At 47.6% G+C, this 7,691-nt stretch overlaps 1 pseudogene; it reads right to left on the reverse strand.

Moving 5' to 3' along the window:
- Positions 1-316: 316 nt before the first annotated feature.
- Positions 317-1,561, reverse strand: LOC125507523 (annotated as a pseudogene).
- Positions 1,562-7,691: the final 6,130 nt, after the last annotated feature.

A 7,691-nucleotide genomic window follows, 5' to 3' on the forward strand; every position in this document is an offset into this window, starting at 1 on the left:
TAATTTGCCGGATTTTCAAAATACATGAATAGGAAAAAATGCGGGTGTAGAGTGACATGTCCTTTTGTATTCTCTATATAGGATTACAAGACTAAAGAAATTTGGATAGAATTGTATTTGGTAGCCCAGAAAAAACAAAGAAATTTTTGCAAGAGGTTTGACTGGAAGGAAAATTTTCCCCATCAAAATAGAGTACAAATGAATTCTATGAAGAAAAAAAACCCATAAGATTCCAATACTGCACATCAAACCCCTAATGATTTGATTCCAATACTGTACAAAGGATTCCACATTTTATAGAATAATCATTTACTATTCATCTAGTGAGCGAGAGAGGATTAGCCAGGTGACCAAGAAACAAAACTGCATCTGTCCCCTCCTCTACCACGGCAAATAAGAAAGGTCGATCCGCCACAACATCGACCAGATCCCGTGGTGCCCCAGGAGCCGCACTACCAAAGCAGAGGACGGCCGTGGCAGCGGCGGCCACGGTGCCTACCTCGTCCACCTCGATAGTGGCCTTATGGTACACCCCGGTGATGGAAATCCCTTCCCCGCCGGTCATCATGCCCGAGAAGTCGCCGCCTTGGAAAGCCCTAGTGACACCAGCTTCCGCATGTCGGATGACACTTCGAACTCGGATGTGAACTTGAACTTGGGGACCATGAACTGCCCGACTGGAACCTTCTTTGTCGGCGTGTGCGTCTTTGATGAACTCTGGCGTCGACACAGCCTTGTCGTACAGATCGACGATCTCAGTCTCGCTGTCCGGTAGTAGGATAAGCATGTAGAATTCAGCTTGCTGCTGCACATCGTTCTTGTACGGCAGCTTGAGGGCCCTGAAGCCCGGGTAGACCGCGATCTACTGTGACTCGCTTGTCGTCATGGATGGCACGCGCACGGTGGTGCCGCCTGGGATGTGGAACGGCGCGGTAGAGACGTCGAACGGCTGTGTCCACGCCCCTTTGAAGTAGAGCGCGTTGGCGAGGACGACCGCCGTGCCGGAGTTGACGGAGCCCGGAGGCAGGACTTGGAGGATTTGCTTGTTGGTCGCGTCCGCCACAAAGGCGTTCACGCGCTGCCTCGCCTGCTCAGCCCCCGACACGAAGTCCACGGATTCTACCATGGTGTTGTACCGCGACGCGGCGATGGCCGTGAACTCTGACTTGAGCGCCAGCATCCGGTCCACCCACACGCCGCTGGCGAAGGACGTCTGCGCTATGCTGTTGAGCCTGCCGACGAGCTCGGTCGCCGTCGCGCGGTGCAGCTCGTTGAGTGATGCCGACCCAAGGAACCGCAGGAGCTCGTTAAGCGTGTCACGCCGCGCGCCAGCGGCCACCTTCGCGAGCGCCGCGTGGATGGACAGCGGCGAGATGACGAAGTTGCTCCCCATGCCGCCTTCCGCCCGGACGCCGGCCTCCCTGGCGAGAGCCAGGCACGATGCGTTCCTGAAGGCGGGGTCGACACCAGGAGCTGGAGGCGCCTCGGTGAACAGGGTCGAGCTGAGGCGCCATGGGGCGAGCAGGGTCAAGCAGAACAAGAACTTCCCGAAGGGCGACATCGGAATTTTTGGAAATATAAGCAAATTACTACGAGATTTAATCCGAATAAACAGAAGATAAATCATGACCATAGCAGCAGAGATTAAACTAATCATGCGAACTAGCATAGCAGATGAACATATCACATCTAGGGCACGTACTAGAAGCATGAATTCTACCACGGTCTCGAACAGGAAGGATAGAATCACATACGGTGCAGCGGGTGCAGCACCGCCGGTGTTGACGTTGTCGCCCATGTCGTCGAGGACGAGGTTGCCGAGGTCGGGGAAGAAGACGTCGTTTGCGAAGTCGTCTGCCAGCAGTCGCGCGAGTGCGCTCACCAAAAACCTGATCGCCCCTCTCCCGTACAGGATCATGAGAGGCGGGGTTCCGGAGGCCTGCTGTCCCTTCTCGCGGTGCACACTGGAAGGAGGGATGGAGAAGACTTGCTTGGCGGCGGTGGTGAGAAACAATACGAAGCGGCAGCCACTAGGGTAGACGTCTGTCTGACTATATAGTGCGGGCCGGGTAGGTCGTGGGAGTAAACCCCACGTCCGAGTCGTCACGATCCAAAAGAATCGGAAATGGTTCAGTAATTAACGCGTCGGTTAATTATTAATTAATGACTCATTAATTTTCCCATGCAGCAAAAATATAGACAACGTGCATAGCTCTGTCCTCGACTCGGCTCAATCCCGCAACCCGCGGCGCGTCGTGACGAGGCGTGGCGTGGCGTGGCCAGGCGAGCGAGGAGGAGGAGCGCGCGTGTAGGTCTCCTCTTCTCATGCTCATACAAGTGGTAGAAGAGCTCACCTTATAAAGATGTGCAACTCTCTCTCAACTTCCGGGGTGGGACTAAACTTTAGCCTCACTCACTCCACTCACATGTGTGCATGAATGGGCCAAGAGAATTTCAGAATTTTAGTTGGGATTTGGGCCAAAGGCCTACTAGGAAAATTCCAACAATCCCCCACAAAGTCTCATTGGCACATCTCATCATTTAGTTCCAAAACATTGTTTTATATATCGGTGCTTAGTGGAGACTGTGAAGTTGAAGTTCCACTTAGAAATTTATGCTACACTAGATCACAACTTGAATAGTGGACTATGCATTGAACTACAAGTTTTCGGTGAAACTAGTTTCACACAAATTCTTGACCGATACTGGGCTGCCACAAGGCTTCCCCGCGGGTGGAGCGTATACGTCATACTCCAGGGCCTTTCATGAATTTATTAAAGAACACCCAATTCTCACAGACTACGACGTTAACAGTCAAATTCATATAGGTGTGTTCCTCAGAAGATGTTCTGCAGGACAACATCTCTGCTTACCCGAATAAGCCACTTGGAACACATTGAGATAAGTATCAACCTGCCATGCAGATTAGGAGAGTATTGCATCTTCACGGAGTGGGATAATTAATATAGGGATACTCTCCTCCCAGCTGACCAACAGCTTGTCTCCCACTTCTACTTCACGGGATCTCCGATCACATAGAGTGGGTTACCACTATGGACAACTCATGCGGTGGGTCTCAAACCGATCTCCATCGATGCATTATCTATCACATTACGTGATAGACCCTTTGTGAAGGGATCTTCCAAGTTTTTCGATGTTTGAATATAATCCAACGTAATAACTCCAGAGTTCCTCAATTTTCTGACAGATTTTAGTCTCCTCTTCACATGCCTTGAGGACTTCATATTGTCCTTAGAACTGTTTATCTTGACGATCACAGTTTGATTATCATAGTTCATCAGGATAGGGGGTATTGGTTTTTTAACCATAGGTAAGTCCATCAAGAGTTCACGAAGCCACTCTACTTCAACAGTGGCAGTGTCTAATGCTGTGAGTTCTGCTTCCATAGTTGACCTCATTAAGATGGTCTGCTTGCAAGACTTCCAGGAAACAGCGCCACCACCAAGTGTAAAAACATAACCACTTGTGGCCTTAATCTCATCAGCATCAGATATCCAGTTTGAGTCACTATAACCCTCCAGTACCCTTGGATACCCGGTGTAGTGAATCCCATAGCTCACGGTGCCTTTCAAATAGCGCATAACTCTCTCAAGCGCATGCCAATGATCATCTCCCATTTTTGACACAAACCGACTCAGCTTGCTCACAGCAAAAGAGATGTCAGGCCTCGTGGCACTCGCCAAATACATAAGCGAGCCAATAATCTGAGAATACCTCAGTTGATCTCTAGCAATCCGTTGATTCTTTCAAAGCAACACACTAGCATCATATGGAGTTGGAGAAAGCGTGTAGTCGCTATACCCAAAACGATTCAAGACCTTTTCCACATAATGAGACTGAAGCAGTGTGATCCCACCATTCTCATCTCTCAACATCTTGATGTTTAAGATAACATCAGCTACTCCTAGATCCTTCATCTCAAAACAGCGAGATAAGAAATCCTTAACCTCCTTGATTAAATCAAGTTTGGTTCCAAAGATCAATATGTCGTCGACATACAGACAAAGAATAACTCTTTCGCCCCCACCATAGCGATAGTACACGCACTTGTCACCATCGTTTATTACAAAGCCGGCAGCAGTTAATGTTCTTTCGAACTTCTCATGCAACTTCTTAGGAGCTTGTTTAAGGCCATATAAAGACTTTAATAACTTGCACACCTTTCCTTCCTGACCAGGTACTACAAAACCATCTGGCTGATCCATGTAAATTTCCTCCTTCAACTCTCCATTAAGGAAAGCCGTCTTAACGTCCATTTGATGAACGAGAAGACCATGTGAGGCAGCCAGTGATAGTAGCACCCGAATTGTGGTCAGTCTAGCCATGGGTGAGTAAGTATCAAAGAAGTCTTCACCTTCTTTCTAGGTATAACCCTTGGCCACAAGCCGTGCCTTGTACTTTTCAATCGTACCATCAGGTCTAAGCTTCTTCTTGAACACCCACTTACATCCTACAGGTTTGCACCCATAAGGACGGTCAGTGATCTCCCAGGTACCGTTAGCTAAGATGGAATCCATCTCGCTATGTACAGCTTCCTTCCAGTAGTCAGCATCAGGAGATGCATAGGCTTCTGAAATAGTCCTGGGTGTGTCATCCACGAGGTACACAATGAAATCATCACCAAAAGACTTTGCAGTCCTCTGTCTCTTACTCCTCACAGGAGTTCCATTGTTACCCTCAACAGGATTCTCAACGTGTTCCATCACAATGGTGGGTTCAGGAATTACAGTGAATTCCTCACTAGATGGAGTAGGTATCTCCTGATTTGATGAACTCGACATATCCTTCATAGGAAATATGTCCTCAAAGAAAGTTGCATCATTTGATTCCATAATCATACCAACATGCATGTCGGATACCTCAGATTTTATTATCAAAAATCTATAGCCGATGCTATGAAAAGCATAGCCCAGAAGAACACAATCCACGGTTTTTGGTCCAAGCTTGCGCTTCTTGGGAATTGGTATATTGACTTTCGCCAAACAACCCCAAGTACGTAGGTAAGAGAGTTTCAACCTTTTCCTTTCCCATTCCTCAAATGGAGTCATGGTCTTATGCTTTGTGGGAACTCGGTTTAGGACATGACACACAGTCATTAGCGCCTCCCCCCACCATTCCTTGGATAGACCTGAAGTGTCTAACATGGTGTTAACCATATCAGTTAGAGTTCGGTTCTTTCTTTCGGCTACCACATTTGACTGGGGTGAGTAGGGAGGCGTCCTCTCATGGATTATACCATGTTCCGCACAAAACAGATCAAATTCATTGGAAAAATACTCTCCACCACGATCAGACCTAAGCCGTTTAATTTTTCGATCAAGTTGGTTCTCTGCCTCAGCTTTATAGTTTTTAAAGAAAGTCAAAGCCTCATCTTTTGATTTCAGAAGATACACATAACAATATCTAGTGGAGTCATCAATCAACGTCATGAAGTATCTCTTTCCACCTTTTGTCAACACACCATTCATCTCACAAAGATCAGAATGTATAAGCTCTAGTGGCGCCAAGTCTCTTGCCTCTGCAGTCTTATGGGACTTGCGAGGTTGCTTAGCTTGCACACATACTTGGCACTTGGAGCCTTTGACAGTAGAGATTTTCGGAATTAAATTCATATTGGCTAACTGCGTCATGAAACCAAAGTTAATATGACAGAGTCATGAATGCCAAATAACAGACTCATTATTGTGGCAAACATTACTAATAACTTTAGTGCAAATATCTGACAAAGATAGGCGGAACAAGCCTCCGCACTCATAGCCTTTTCCAACAAATTGTCCACACTTATAAATTACAACTTTATTGGATTTGAAAACCAACTTAAAACCATCTCGGCATAAACGGAAACCACTAACGAGATTTTTATTGATGGACGACACATGATGAACGTTCTTCAGACGCACAGTCTTCCCCGAATTAAACTTCAGATCGACCGTACCAACACCTCGAACGATGGCATGTGACCCGTTCCCCATCAGCACGGGTGAAGTCCCTGTTGCCTTGTAAGAAGAAAACATGGAGGCGTCAGCACAAACATGTACATTGGCACCGGTGTCAATTAACCAATCAGGGGATTGAAATGCTGAAAGGATGGTAGGAAAAATACCGTAACCTGATTCCTTCATATCAGTATCAACGATGACAACATTAGTGGACTTGTCGCTCTTCTCATGTTCGTGCTCCTCAAAGCGGTTAGGAAACTTCGGAGCCCAGTGATTAGGATCACCGCAGACATGGCAAAGTCCCTTCCCCTTCTTATGAGAATTCTTCTTGAAGTTGGTAGAATGTGATGGCTTGTTCTTTGTATCAAACTTGCCTTTGCCCTGAGTTTTGTTCTTATTGTTTTTGAACTTGTTGGGCTGGGAGTTCTTCTTCTGTACCATGTGGGCACTAGAACCTCCCTCAACAACTCGAGCACGTGTGTCCTTTGCTCTCGCCTTCTCTTCAATATCAAGAGTACCAATTAGATCCGCAACGGAAAACTCATGTCTCTTGTGTTTCAGGGAAGTAGCAAAATTGTTCCACGAAGGTGGAAGCTTGGCAATGATGCCTCCGGCAACAAATTTGTCCGGCAACACACACTTGAAGTACTCAAGTTCTTTTGCGAGCGACTGTATCTCATGAGCCTGCTGTACAACAGGGTGCTCATCAGTCATCTTGTAGTCATAGAATTGCTCCATGACGTACCACTCGCTGCGGCGTACGAGGCACCAAACTTGGCCTTGAGCGCAGCCCACATGTCCCTGCCGTTGTCAAACGACATATACGAATCCACAATGGAGTCATCAAGAACACTCAGAAGAGCGCCTTTAAAGAGGGTATCGATCTTCTCAAAAGCTTCCAGCTGTGCTGGATTAAGATCGCCCTCAGGCTTGCCCTTGGTGGCATCATAGCAGCCCATGGTATGAAACCAGTAGACTGCTCTCGTGCGCCACCTCTTATATTGCTCCCCCTTAAATGCAGGCGGCTTCAGATGCGCAGAAAAACCACTCGGACTAAATTGCCTATAATCAGGTTTTTGGATTGTTGGAAATATGAGCAAATTACTACGAGATTTAATCCGAATAAACAGAAGATACATCATGACCACAACAACAGAGATTAAACTAATCATGCGAACTAGCATAGCAGATGAACATATCACATCTAGGGCACATACTAGAAGCATCAATTCTACCACGATCTCGAACAGGAAGGATAGAATCACATATGGTGCAGCGGGTGCAGCACCGCCGGCGTTGACATTGTCGCCCATGTCGTTGAGGACGAGGTTGCCGAGGTCGGGGAAGATGTCGTCGTTCGCAAAGTCGTCGCTGCCAGCAGTCGCGCGAGTGCGCTCCCCAAAAACCTGATCGCCCCTCTCCCGTACAGGATCACGAGAGGCGGGGTTCCGGGGGCCTGTTGTCCCTTCTCGCGGTGCACGCCGGAAGGAGGGATGGAGAAGACTTGCTTGGCGGCGCAATGATCTGGAACGGTGGTCAGAAACTATACGAGGCGGCGGCCGCTAGGGTAGACGTCTGCCTGACTATATAGTGCGGGCCGCGTAGGTCGTGGGAGTAAACCCCATGTCCGAGTCGTCACGATCCAAAAGAATCGGAAACGGTTCAGTAATTAACTCGTCCGTTAATTATTAATTAATGACTCATTAATTTTCCCATGCAGCAACAATATAG

This window comes from Triticum urartu, chromosome 5 (assembly GCF_003073215.2).
Source record: "Triticum urartu cultivar G1812 chromosome 5, Tu2.1, whole genome shotgun sequence".
Taxonomy (NCBI): domain Eukaryota; kingdom Viridiplantae; phylum Streptophyta; class Magnoliopsida; order Poales; family Poaceae; genus Triticum; species Triticum urartu.